We start from the raw sequence: 15009 nt of genomic DNA, 5'->3' as shown, positions 1-15009 counted from the left end.
CATCTTTTTTCTTTACAAATAGGCTTAGAGTTTGGCCTCTGATGGTCTAAAAGTCCTGGAACTAATTTCCTACCCATCCTTCCTGGACCAGTTCAGATGTCACCTCTTCTGTGTAGAGTCCCCAGATAATTCACAACACAGAACTAATCGCTCCTTCATCTGCAGCCCCAGAGCACTTTTTCAGGCCCTTTCTCACACTTCTCACTCCCTTTTGCTTATATTTTGGTTTTCTATGTACCCATTTTATCATCCCAATAGACTGAGCTCTGTGAGGCTGAGAGGAGGACTTCCTCAGCACAGCCACCCCAATGCTCAACCAACAGTGCTCAATGTGTGTTAAGGATGTGAAGATGAATTGCACTCACGTGCCCCAAATGTCAGGTTCAGAGGTGCTCCTTGGCCAAACAGGAGTTCTCGGAGTGTATGGGAACATAGGCACCTCATCTACAAGAACTGGATACATTTTTCCTGATGGAAGGATGACTAATTCACACTACCCCACACCTAAACTAATGCCATCTTCTTGCTACTCCCCAACTGCTTCTTTACTTTGGTTTCTTCACTCTTTTGTTTTTTTCCTTGGGTAGGTGTCAGTGGTTCTAACCACCGACTCTACCTCCTGTGCCCTCCTGCCCCCAGCCCTGGTCCACAAACCTGGAGAAACTCCAAAAACAAAGTGGCTTTCAACATGTAGACCCATCGACCTTCAAATTACAACCTGCAGCCACTGAGGAACCAGGGGTAGCAAAAACTTGGTGGGTCTGGAGGCCCATTAATGAAATTTACCTCTCTATTAACATCTTAGAAATGTTACTACTGATAGGATACTCTTTAGAAAAATTTTCAGATGGTAATTTTTCAGGATGCTGGAAGATAACTTCCAATTAGCCGTTTTAGCTGCTAAATATTGCTTATCTATATAAATATTTTCCATCACTGGTTTTTCCATAGTCTCTGGGTTCTCTAAAGGTGTCAGACAAACAGCGATAATGAAACATCCTCTAAAATCTGGAACATTACCACTCCCAGGACCCAGTCTCCAACCCAGATCTGACCCCCGAAATCCCTTTCTCCTCACCCACACTCCAGACTCCCAGTAGCTGCTTTGCTTGAGGGAAGGTTTTCTTAAAACTGCAGGTTGAGCTGCCAGTTCCTGACGCACAGGCAGGCAGCAGGCTGTGCACTCAGAGCAAAGAGGGATCTTTTTTGAGACTTGAGAATATCAATATGCGGCTGCTTTGCTAAAATGCTTTCTGTCTCACAGTCAGAGAAATCTGCTTGCCTTGAGCTAGCCTCCAGTTTCTTGTTAAGAGCTAATTTTAGAGCTAATTTGGGTTCCATTAGTATATGGTTCTGTTGCAAATCTGACATTAACATTGGCGGCTTGAGGAGAAACAAAGGGAGGAAAAGCCTTTTACCCTAACTGCAGCGATGCGGGCACATATGGTGTCATTTTTCAAGGAACAGATTTTTGTCTTTCTTGCCATTTCAGAGCTGTTTCCCTCTAAATTACCAGCTCTAATTTAATGCAGAACATGTCTGGATGTCACTGCAGAGATCTAGTTAAACTGAGAGAGCTGGCAGGTCCCACAAATTTGCAAAAGCAGCATTCATTTGCACAGTATAATGTCTCCCAAGTCCATGCTCGCAGACTGGGAATCAGCCACCAGCGAGTGTGGGCTCTGCCCTTAGAATGAAAGCCCTTGAATTGTTCTGTGTCTGAGGCTGGGACCCTGATTCCCCAAACCTTTGTGAGGGGAGGTTACGGCGTTTCCCATTTCACCCCATGGCTAGCTGCCCACGTGCTGGGGCCCACATGGCTTTAACTGAGATCTGTGAATCCAGCTGTGGTAATAGCAGGGAAGACTTGAGACTTGCTCTCTAATCTGAGTTCTGCCCATAGCTGGCTGGATGACCTTGTTCCCTGAGGCTCAGCGCCTCACTTGTAAAACGAGGGAATTCTGGGATTCTCTGATATCTAAGCTCAGTAGCCTGTAATAGTAACTTGTATTTATCTAACTTTTTACATTTTTCTGAGACCTTTCATGTTTGTTATGTCCCGTGATGGCCATAACGTCCTGTGGGGCAGACATTCCTGTCTTGCACTTGGGAAATTCTGACTCAGAGAAGTGAGGAAACTTGCCCAAGGTCACACAGCTGGTAAGAGGGAGAGCTGGGACTCCAACCCAGTTGGCCTCACTCCCAGTTCAAGGCTCTCAGAAATCAGCAGATGGAATCAGATAATAAGCTTTAAATACTGTAACTCATCACCAGGGGCCATCTTAGAGAGCAGATAGCCGTGCCCAACAGGCCTACATTGTTCAAACTTTTCAAATGTGGGAAGATTGAACAATAACTTGAGAAATTATATTCTTGCTTTGGGACATTCAGTATCATGAATGAGCACCCAGAAGGGGCTGAAATGTAGTAGGAAAAGTACCAGAATTGGTTCCAGTCTTGGCTCTGTCTCAAGTTTCTGTGTGACTTAAACAAGTACCTTGGCCTCTATGAGACTCAGTTTCTAAATGAGGCAGGTGGATAGGATGCTCTCCAAAGTAACTTCCCTTTGGATAGGTCTATGGTTCTATGGCAAAAGGTTCAATGCCAAAACCAAACAGCACAGCAGCAGGCATAAGACTTTTGGTTAGGGAGAGCCCTCTATGCCCAAGACATCCAAACTCTATAAAAACAAAATGATCCGGGAAGTTAAAAAGTGAAGCCGATATAAAGAGTGAACAAAGCAGGTTACTTCTGTAAGTGACTAAGCAAATGTGGAAACAGGGGTTAGAAACTCCTGCAAGAGCCAGCCAAGTTAATAACGAGAGAGGCAGGCACAGTACAGGACAATAGGCAGTGGTGGGGACTGCAGTAAACTGGCAAGCACTGCCTGACTCAAGGGAACGGTGACCACTCAGCTCCAACCAAGTTTTGCCAAGCAGGAATGTAGACGCAGTGCAGACAATATTCCAGCTTCTCAAGAGAACTGGAGATCTGAATATTCATGTGAAATAGCCTAATTTTTAAACATTGGCAACAAATCCAAAGACTTAAAACCCTTTCATGACAAATGTGTCTGCTAGCCATATGCTGCCCAAAAGCACCAGTTTGTTAATTCTGTGTTAACATCTGAGTTTGTGTCTATCTTTGCCTTAAACAATTCCAGAGGGCCTGTTTCCTGGCCTTACTTGGGAGCATGCTGCAGTAGTGACCTGCCTGTACCATTTCAAGTCAACAATACTTTTCATCCCACAAATCCCATTTTCCTGTCCACAGCCTTTCAGGCTGGACCCCTGACAGGGACCAGCACGCACGCCCGGTTCCTGCTCTGCCTGCCTGAAAATAACCTTCTCCAGAAAGACAACAGTGGGAGGGGAAAAGAGTGATTTGGCCTTGCTAGTAGGGTAAAACAGACATTATATTTTTTTCCTGCCACCATTTCTACTTTATTGGATCACATAACCATTTTTATTGTTAATTTAAGTACAAATTAATTGCTGTCCAAATGAATGAAAACACAGATGAATGCTCTCACCATTACTTGACACATAAATGGCAATTACTCGGCTTCGTAATCCAATATAGCGAATATTAGTGCAGCCGTGGTGCATCCTTTGGCCCGACGCACTGCTAATGGGAAGAATGGATGTCCTTGGAGATCCCCTAACAACCTGAGCAAACCTGGGAGGAAGGTGTTGTCGACCCCAGAGGCTTCGTGTGTGCCTGTCTCCTCTTTCCAAGTGTAACTGAATAAAGGCATTAGAGGATTTGATGGTATTTTCATGTCCCTTGTTATTCCTCTGAGGGGTTTCTTATCACACCTGTGATTTTGTATATATTTATCTCTTCAGAGCCACAGGTGAAACATCAGTCCTGGAAAGCATGTTGGTAGGACTCCTGTCCAGGCAGCACCAGAGGCCCCCAGCCTGGGTGTGAGGGCCCTGCTATGTATGCCTGTAATCCCAGTACTGGCCTCATTAGGGTCCTGATCACACTGAGCTGGAACTGTCCAGTTACTTGGCTGAGCTTCCCCCAAATGGACTACAGGTACCTTGAAAGCAGGGACAGCATCTTACCCATCTTTGTACCCCTGCTCGGGGCATGGTGCTTGGTATTGGTGTGGACAGTGATGCTCAGAAACGAAAAAAAAATAAAGCTTGGTGAGCCCCTCACTTTATCTGTCTGCAGCACCTTCTCAGTGTATCCTCTCTACATGGTACCACACAAGTAATTTCCTCCTTTGTGTCATAGGCTTTTGTAATTTCCTGCCTAATTTTGTCATCTTTCATATAACAGTGAAAATAAAAACATCCATCTAGAAATATCTCCTTGATTTCCATTTGCCAAATCAATCTCATCTCCCCCTACCAAATAAAATGTAGTTACTTCTTGATCAAATGAAAAGATATTGTATGAATAATGGAATTATACTGTATAAAAATTTTATTAAGACAGGAGGAAAGTCCCTTAGTGGACAGCAGTCAATACCAGACTCTAGATTAAATCTGACAAATATTCTTTTCCTTGCCCTTGAGACAGTTGCACTGGAACTTGTTTTGAAGTTTTTATGATGAAATTTTAGATTCTCATCACAGAGAACTGAAGGTAAAGAGTTCCATTACTAGTTTTCTCTAACCACTATAGCCATTTGAGAGCCTCTTTAGAGTTGAGAGAATTTCTGAGTCACTTGCAAGAAATTTTCTTTGTCTGCATACTTTACATTCCAATAGAAAAGCTCTTAACTTTTCGTCAAAAGTGGTTTAAAGCATCAGTTGTAAGCCAATTATAATGACTTTTTTGTAGTTGTTCTTGATTTTCTTACAGAGGATAGCTGCACAGATTTGTGTTCAATAGACGTTTTCAAGTTTGTACTCTGTATAGAGCTTAGCATAGTACCTTACACTTGATTAATGTTTGTTGAATGACTAGGTGAATGAATGAATGATTAGATGGATATCTCTTACACAGAGGTGACAAAACATTCATTTATCCTAGAGAGCTCTTCCTTTGATGATGCTAATAGAGCTCATAGATTTAGACTAATAGAATGTCAAAGATAAAACAATCTGGTTCGGTATTTTTTCACTTTTCAGATTACAAAAGCAAGGTTCAGAGAACCCCAAGATCACTTGGAACCCTCAAGAGGAATTTCAGGAAATTGTACCAAATATGAACCCTAAGGTAAGCATGGGTTTCCATGGCAACAGAACATGGGCTATTTCATTACTTTCTGCTCTCTTTACATTTGTGCAATTCTCAGAAACTAGCTGGGATTCAGAAGTACATGAAAGACTAGTTCATCAAAACTCTTAAATACTTCTTGGATCTTTTTATCCACTAGTTACTATGGAGTGGAGTTTGGTATTCGGTGGATCAGAACATTCAGAGGGGTCTATTACCAATGCAAGGAGAGTGGAAAGAACTCTGGGTCCTGAGTCAGATGGGGCCCAGGCCCCAGCTCTGGAGCTATAGATCCTGAGGTGAATCAGGTCACCAAGCCCTGCCCTAATCCCTAAAGTAGAAGTGATAGCCACTGTTCCACCTTCCTCACTGGAGCTTGGAAGAGCCAATGAGATAACAGATGTGAAAACGTTTTAGAAATTGTAGAGCATGCACTGTTCTCGATGTGTCCCTAGGGACAGAGTAACCAAGCAGATCCTTTGGAGCATGGGGGTGGAGGGCAACCCCGGGGTACTGTGCCTCCCTGCTCAAGAACTAAGAAATATAGGAAATTAACCTTCTGAGAGTCAAACCAGTGGTTCCCAACTTTTTCCAGTATAAGCCCTCCTTTTTATCATCAAAATCTTCCCCAGACCCGCTCCCACATGATATTTGTACTTACAGTATTTGTCGATTAAGAAAATACATACTGACCAAAAGCTATTATGAGTTATGTCCACGGTTTAATTGCTACATTGTATTAATAATTTTGACAAGTACTGGTACTAGATTAAAGCAAACTGTGTTAGTTATTCAACCACCAAGCACTCACAGATTAGTTGGCTTCTCAAAAGAATTCCCTCTGCTCTCAAATCAGGAAATCCTGCATTGAACAGTGAAACGTAAATATAATGAACAGGTCAGAGGCAGGTAATACAATCCTCTTAAGTGGACTCTGGCCCCAGGTTGAAGTCAGACTTTACCCATGACATTAACGTATCCGAAGAAACAAGGTGTTGTTTACAAGAAGACTTGGTTGCCAGTGGAAGCCAGAGGAGGTAGCTCCACTCAGATGAGGCAGCACCCTTCCAGCCCTGCCCGGGAAGATGTGCACTGACCTAGAGACTCAGTCTCAGGTCCTGGTGGAACAACTCCTTCTGTTCCACTCCAGGCTCAACTGAGTATCCTTGCTGCCCGCTGAGAGCAGCCGGACATCCTGACTGTTGTATTTCATTGCAGATGAATGTCTTGGCTGTAGATCATATAGCCATCCTAAGAGCTTGGGTAAGGTGAGACCAGCCCCGAGCAATGGCTGACAGGGCTGAACCTGGCCCTGAGGCCTGTGAGTAGTCTTGGGGCAGCCACCCTATTGGTCCTCACTTGGAGCATATCTTCTTTTTTTATTACCGCAAGCCATGATTTCTCAACCTCAGCACTACTGACATTTTGGATCCAATACTGCTTTGTCGTGGAGTGCTGTTTTGTGCATTGTAGTATGTTGAGCAGCATCCCTGGCTGCTCCCTAATATACAGCAGTAGCATCCTGCCCCTGCCCCTGCCCCCCCCACCCCGAGTTGTGACAACCAAAACTGTCTGCAGACATTGCCAAATATTCCTAGGCCAGGGGGAATGATGCCCCTGTTCCCCCGCCCAGTTGAGAACCACTGGCATGAACCATTCTAGTTAAATGTCTACAGGATGCAACCACATGGGGTTCTTCTCAAAGACTAGCTCATTCCCAAATTACAGTACCTTCAATTTATATACAGTGTCACCTTTATCCAAAAGATGTTAGAATTCTTAAAAAATCACTTTCAAGGAGCTTGTGTTAATTCAGAAATATGGTCAAGCTCCACTTCACTATAATGCAAAGGAAATAGGGATTCTGGCAGCTGAGTGAACTGAAACTTCCCTCTGATGCCCTAGTGATTCTAGGTCATTCTTCTGAACATCAACTGCTCCTTTTTTAAAAGTGTAATAGGGATGGATTGTGCTGACTAGGGGAGTCCCTGGAAGGTGTTGATATTTTGTTGATTTTAAAAATAAATCCTTGATTTGTTTGTTTGCTGTTGTTTTTTTCTTTTTGCGGTACGTGGGCCTCTCACTGCCGCGGCCTCTCCTGTTGCGGAGCACAGGCTCCGGACGCGCAGGCTCAGCGGCCATGGCTCACGGGCCCAGCCGCTCCACGGCATGTGGGATCTTCCCGGACCGGGGCACGAACCCATGTCCCCTGCATCGGCAGGCAGACTCTCAACCACTGCGCCACCAGGGAAGCCCCCTTGATTGGTTTTTGATTTCTTATTATTTACCTCTTCCTCCTTAAAACAGTACAAAAAAAGACATTTCAATTACCTGAGAAATTCAATTAGTTTTGTGCACTAAATTGAGGATTTTTGCTAAAATGGTTCCAGCTTTCCCTAAATAATTCTTCCACTGGAAATTCCTTCTTCTGAGAAGAGCATTCTCACCAGTCAAACCCTTCAGCAGCATAGAGTTCATCACTGCTCCTACTTACACAGAGAAATTTCCACCTAGTTCCATTCAGGAGTGGGGTTTTCCCCCTTGGCCTCATCCCTGCTCCCCAGGCCATCATTTGCTGTTCCAGGCCTTATAAGCACTGAGAGCTGGTGCCCAGTGAGGGTTCACACTGAGCCCCACACTGAATGCCTCCACGGGCTCCCTTCTTCCCCCGCCCCTCCCCCATTTCAAGGACTCAGGTGTTTTCCCTCTTCTCATCCCGGCCCAGCTGCTTCTTCCTGCCTCCGCAGCTCAGTTCTGTCTAGTCTCTGGGAGAAGAAAATCTGGTTCCACAAGCACTCTCTGAGCTTTTGTGTCTAAACCCAGGTTCTGTGGTTTCCATATTTATTTATTGTTTCACTTATATATTTATATATTTTTTCAGATTATTTTCTATTATAGGTTATTACAAGATGTTGAATATAATTCCCTGTGTTATATGGTAAATCCTTGTTGTTTTTTTATTTTATGTATAATAGTGTGTATCTGTTAATCCCATACTCCTAATTTATCCCTCTCCCACCTCCCTTTTCCCTTTGGTAACCATAAGTTTGTTTTCTATGTCCGTGGATTTTTTTCTCTTTTGTACATAGATTCATTTGTATTATTTTTTAGATTCCACATATAAGTGATATCATATTATATTTGTCTTTCTCTGCCTAACTTACTTCACTTAGTGTGATATTCTTTAGGTCTATCCATGTTGCTGCAAATGGCAATATTTCATTCTATTTTATGGCTGAGTAATATTCCATTGCATATATATATATATATATATATATATACACACACATCTTCTTAAACCAATCACCTGTTGATGGGCACTTGGGTTGCTTCCATGTCTTGGCTGTTGTAAATAGTGCTGCTATGAACATTGGGGTGCATGTACCTTTTCGAATTAGATTTTCTTTCATCTTTTCTGGATATATGCCCAGGAGTGGGATTGCTGGATCATATGGTAGCTCTATTTTTATTTTTTTAAGTACCCTCCATACTGTTTTCTATAGTGGTTGCACCAATTTACACTCCCACCAACAGTGTAGGAGGGTTCCCTTTTCTCCACACCTTCTCCAGCATTTATTATTTGTAGACTTTTTTGATGATAGCCATTCTGACTGGTGTGAGGTGATACCTCATTGTGATTTTTTTTTTTTTGATTTGCACTTCTCTAATAATTAGCGATGTTGAGCATCTTTTTACATGCCTGTTGGCCGTCTATGTTTCTTCTTTGGAGAAATGTCTATTTCAGTCTTCTGCCCATTTTTGGTTGGGTTGTTTTTTTTTGATATTGAATTGTATGCGCTTGTGTGTATTTCTCTCAGTGTGGACTAGAGTGCCCTTGTGTACCAGTGAGAAGCAGAGCAAAAGGGAAATATACAGGTTGCCTCTTGGAGATGTAACCCTGTCTTGTGTCTTACCAACTATTTGAGACAGAAATGAAGATGAAAAGGGGTAATGATCAAGGCAGCCCTGCACAGGAAGCCCCTTCCCATGCAAGCTACGTAGAGACTCAGGATGGCTGGGGCCTTGAGCTCCATTTTTTTTTTTTTTTTTTTGCTGCACCACGTGGCTTGTGGGTTCTTAGTTCCCCAACCAGGGATCGAAAACGTGCCCCCTACAGTGGAAGCACGGCGTCCTAACCACCGGACTGCTGGGGAATTCCCCAATCTTTTAGTCTTTTCCTGCTGGGGAAAAGGGGAAAAAAAACCCTGCTTGGGGTTAAAGAGAGCCTCTTTGGGGTCCCTGGTTATAAAGGTAGATGTTCTGAGTTTGAGAACTTGCAAATCACCCCCAGTGAGAAGCCTGCTGGGAGGAGGAAGTGCAAGCAGGCTAGCCCTCACTCAAGGAGACCCCTCTAATGAGAGATGGGGAGCCCATCGCAGTGGCAGCTGTTCTCCACCTGGCCAAGGCCTCCCATGACAAGCAGGAAAATAGGGGAACCTGGTCTAACTGTGAGGCAGGGGGTAAGATAAAGGCTTGCCTTACAAGTGCCATTCTCTCTTTCCCCAGCAGGGCGGGCTGGGTGCCAGCACAGACACCCAGCAGCTGCTGCCTGCCCTATGGTGCCTTTGTGCGCAAGACACGTACTGTAGTCTTTGTGTGGAAAAGCCGCACCCAGGGCACCTGACACTGAAAGTGAAGCACCCGTGGTATTTCAGCCTCGGCTCAGCTGCTCAGCTGGGTGCCTTCAGACTGGTACAAACTGCACGGTCTTTCCTGCTGTGGCCCTGCTCACCCCAGTGAGAAGTAAGGAGACCCAATTTATGAAGCCTACTGGATGCCAGATACTACACACACACACACACACACACACACACACACACACACACACAATTTCATTTAATCACCTCAACCACATGTGAAGTAGGCATTTTTATCCCCATTATAAAGATGAGGTAACTAAGGCTTAGCAAGGTTAAGCAACTTGCCCCAAATCACCCAGCTAGGAAGACTTTTTCTTGAGTCTTCACAGAAAGGAACTGATCTGGAGGCTCTCAACAGCCTGCTGTTTCCCACTGCTGCTCTCCCTGGGAAATTGTGGATAAGCAGTGACCCAGGCGATGAAGGACTAAGAATCACACTGAGGACATAAGAGACTTCACCTGCCTCCTCAGACAGGAACGCAGGAAAGGGCTTTGCCTGGGAAGGTCTATTAGGGCAGTTCTCAGAGTGAGGCAGGACCGGCCACCTAGCATCTCCTGAGAAAAATCACTGCTCTCTTCAGAAATGCAAATTTTTTGAGATTAAAAAAAAAAATCTCAAATTTGCTTCCCATCTGTAATTTTATAATGACCATCTTATTTCCTAGTTGACATATGCAGCAATAAAATAGCTGGAAGGTCAGTCAGGGGCATCAAGGGGTGGTGGGGAGGAAAGTTGGGGAATTTCGTGTCCTTCTCTGAATCAAGTGTGGGGTAGAAAGGAACCCCAAGAGGGAGGAGAGGTGGTAGCAGCTGCAAAGGAAAGACCACGCTCCCTGGGTCTGTAGGAGGAAAGCGGTCCCCAGAGAGAGCAAAAGGGGGGCAGGGGATGTCGGGGGTGATCCTCTGCAGGGCACCGTGCGTGTCCATCTCCGCCGCAGGCCTGCAGCGCTGAGTGTGAAGAGCTGTGCTGAGCCCTGCATCCGGTCGGAAGTACAAGCCTGCAGCTCCTGGCTCGGGATGCTGCAGCTGCTCGGGGGATCTGCACAATCAGCATTCTCCTAGCGCTTCGTGCCCGCAGGAATCTAGTCACGTGGTGGACGTGGTGCCTGGAGCTGGGGGTCAATGAGAGCTCAGTCTGCGAGAAAAAGCGTTCGTTCCCTCTGAAAAAGCATTCCTTCCCTCTGAGACATATCCTGCTTCACTATGCACTGCTGGGCTTTTCCTCACAGGAAACCTCACCACCTGCGGGAAAAGGCTCCGGCCGGTGACCCAGGCCAGGTTGCTGGGCTCCCCCGCACGCACGAGTCTCAGGCGCATGCGTGGTGAGCCGGGACGAAGGGAAGCGCTTTCCCTTCAGACTAGGATTTTTTTTTTATCAGAGGCTCGTTATTGGTACCTCCATCTCCTTTAATTCATTTTCCTCTCTACCACAAGGCTGACTTCTCACCAAGCTAGGATCTCATTCCTGAATAACTGTAGGGCGAGAGCTTTAGAGAGATCATTTCCCTCCTCCCCTACCCCTTTGCCAAGGATCTGTAATTAATTAAGAGGGCTAAAGCTTTCATTCGAATTTCCTGAGTCAAAACCAAGGCTTTGTTATTTCTGGGTTGCGGTGGGGGGGGGTCGAAGAAGGAGCAGATTTACCTCTCTTCGACTTCCTCCAGGTCTCTTCATGGGAAGGCATTTCGTAGTCATTTAGGCTCACATCGGTGATGTAAATCTTCTAGATATTCGCCCTCCAGCGCACTCAATCCCCCTCTGCCGAATGACATGCTGGACCCAAGATCTCGCCCAATTTGAGCCTCCCCAGATCCAGCTTGTTCTTATTATCGATGAACCTCCCTGCACACCCAGGACCAACAATTCCCTACTTTCAGAGGGAATTTGGTTCCTCCCTGTTGTTTTCCATTTTGTTTTGTGCTGCTGCTTTTTGTCCTTCCTCAAAAAAACCCCTCATTCCTGTCAAAGACCTGTCAGAAATCACTACTGTCCTATGTAATGGGCACAGATGTCTTGTCAGAAATCCGGGCTCTCCTATCAGCAATCCCTGTTTTCCTGTCAGAAATCACTGTTGTGGTCAGGAATCACCCCTCTTCCTTTAAAAATCACTGTTCTGAGAAAAATCACCACTCTTCAGAAATCCTTGTTCTCTTGTCAGAAATGCACTAATATCTTGTCAGAAGTCAACATTTTCTGTCAGAAATCCCTGTTTTCCTGTCATAAACCATTGCTCTCCTGTCAAAAATCCCTGCTCTCCTGTCAGAAATTCCTGCTCTTCTGACAGAGATCCCTGTTTGTTGTCAGAAGTCATTACTTTCCCACTAGAAATCGCTGCTCCTTGCCTGATCCTTCTGTCCACAGGATATTCATAATTGTTTGTCACGCTTTGACATTGATAGCTTTCCTGTGACTTCCATCCTGCTGGCTGTTCACACCTGTTTTGCTGCATCTCTTGAAGCTCAGTGCTGGGTCCGGAAGCAGCCTGGGCCAGGGGGAACTGCACTGGGGCATCCACGGTCTCATGTGCCCCTCTTGGCTGATTACAGACAAGTCATTTTTGCTTGCTGTACCTTTTCCTCATCTCTTTGTTAGGGATGATAATATCACCATTCTGCCTGCTTCACAAGGTTATTTATTTATTTATTTAAAAATTAATTTTTATTGGAGTATGGTTGCTTTACAATGTTGTGTCGGCCTCCCCTGCATAACAAAATGAATCAGCCGTACACATACAGATATCCCCTCCCTATGTATAAAATTGACAACGGATGGGCACACACGGTATAGCACAGGGAACTCTACCTAAGGTTATGTACTTTAGATCAATGACGGTTCTGACTTTCAGAAAGCCACTACGCTATTCGAGCCAACATCTCTCTTCCTATAATTTTTGTTCACAGAGCAAGTCTAATACTTGTATGCCACAGCCTTTCAACTCACCTCTAAATCTTCTCTAACCCAATGGAAATGACCACAGTGCTCTAACATCCAGATGAAACCTGCTCAGTTCCCTGTGTAACGTGGTTTCCAGACCTGTTGCCAGCCTGGCCACATACAACACCCCCCCGAAGACATGTTCTATCATAGTTTGTTTGGGTTTCCCTAAAAGTGTGGTCTGAGCAACTTAGGGGAAGCAGGATTACCACCTCTCTCCTTCTAAAACAGATTATTAATGTGGCCCAAGATTGCATTAGCTTTTGTATCATTTACCAAATAGAATCTTCCCAGCCAAAAGCTCTATTTGTTCAATAAGTCTTTTTTTTTCCCCATTAGAGGTTTGTAATTTTCTTTGAATAGATTTTTGCATGTCCTTTTAGGTCAAATGCAAAATACTTAATGTTTTAGATACTTCAGGGAATGAGCACACTCTCTCTCTTTTTTCCATTGTATTTCTTTCTAGTCTTCAACACTGGAATCTAGAAATGGTATTGATTTAATTTGAATCTTATAATCTGCAATGTTGCTGAACAGATTTGTCATTTCTACTAATATTTCTAGATTCTCTGTCTCTTTCTTGGAGGGCATGTCCATTCTCTCTTATAATGTGGAAAGCTTTATTTATGGGAAGACACAGCAGTACTCCAAGCTGTAGCATTTTTTTTTCCCTTGGAAACACTAAAAATGGGTGACAGCACCCTCTTCAGCAGGAGTGTTGCTGGCTATACCTAGAAGAGTATATCGTAGTACAAGGAGATGAGGACGACATGATTAGATGGGTAATCTTTAATTAATTCTGATTTCTATTTTTTTTTTTATTTTTTTTATTTTTTTAATTTTTTTTATTTTTTTGATTTCTATTTTTAAAAGTAAATCATTCAGTAACTTTGGTAATTCAACCATTACTAGCAACAAATTATTTACCACATACTTCACAACTGAGCACCAATCACACCAAAGTTGGGATGATGATTAAAACAGGCTTTTCACTGAACTGTACACTTTTAAAATGGTGAATTTTAAAGTATGATTTTTTTCCAAAAAAAATAATCAGGAAAAATTAAAAGCATAGGCTGTGGAGACAAATATTTTGAATTTATATCCCATCTCTGCCTCTAACAGGCCCCGTGGCCTTGGGCAATTACTTAATTTCTTTAAGTCTCAGTTTCAACCTATGTAAAATGGGATTATGAATTGCTCCTCCTCCATTCCCCTGATAAAAGACCCTCTCCTCCCCCATATGGAGATATGGAGTGGCCAAAGTGTCTCATTTTCCTAGATATAGTGATAGGTGCAGATGTGCTCACATAACCCAAAGAGCATCCATTGAGGTCTTGAAGAGGGCTCATGTGGATGTCAGGTCAGAATAGGGCTCTTTTCTTCTGAAATTATAAACTGTAAGGCTCATGGGAGTCACAGCTACTGGGGCTCATCTTTTCTATCATATGGAAAGAATATACTAGAGAGTGAAGCTTACACAGAGGAGATGGAAGGAGAGAGAAAATTTTGATAATATCGTTTGAGCACATGGATCCAGCCTACCCAGAAACTAGACAGCTCCTGGTATTTTCATTCATGTGTGCCAATAATTCCCTTTTTTCTTTAGCTTGTATGAGTTGGGTTTCTGTCATGAGCAACCCAAAGAGGCCTAACATAGAAGTCTATTTTATAAGGCTGCTGTGAGAATTGTTTGTGGTAATACATGTAAAGCACCCAGTGCTTTTATAGAACATGTACTCAAAAATTGAAACTTACCGTTATCATCGTGATCATCAGTATGCAATAGACAGGGACGGTTTTGTGTCTGCTTTGTCCCCTGCAGTAGCTAAGACAGTACTAAGTATAAAGAGTTCAATAAACATATCCTTAGCAAGAAATTTATATCTTTCCCTTAATATGGAATTTAAACATGAATTAATCAGAATTTTTCTCTGCTTTCTAGTCTTAGGAGATAGAGACAAATCAACAAAATGGAAAGAGTGCTGAACTGGGGAGCAAAAGAACAAGGTTCCAGTTTTGACAATGTTTTTCACATACTGAGTGCCCTTCCCCTCTCTGGGCCTTGGTTTCTCCATTTGTCAAGTTAGGCTACTGGGGCTAGATGATGTTAGTCCCTTATGAGCTCTAAACCTGAGATTTAAGAAAAAAGAGCAGGGAATTCTTTTAACACCCCATGATTTCTGAGGGTTAAAACAAATTCAATCTCACACACCCTTTTTGCATCCCTCAGTGATACATGATCAGGGAAGTTGCA

The sequence above is a fragment of the Monodon monoceros genome, unplaced genomic scaffold, assembly GCF_005190385.1.
Source record: "Monodon monoceros isolate NGI ecotype Baffin Bay Population unplaced genomic scaffold, NGI_Narwhal_1 Super_Scaffold_11, whole genome shotgun sequence".
NCBI classification, from domain to species: Eukaryota; Metazoa; Chordata; class Mammalia; order Artiodactyla; family Monodontidae; genus Monodon; species Monodon monoceros.
Note: the sequence above shows the minus strand (reverse complement) of the source record.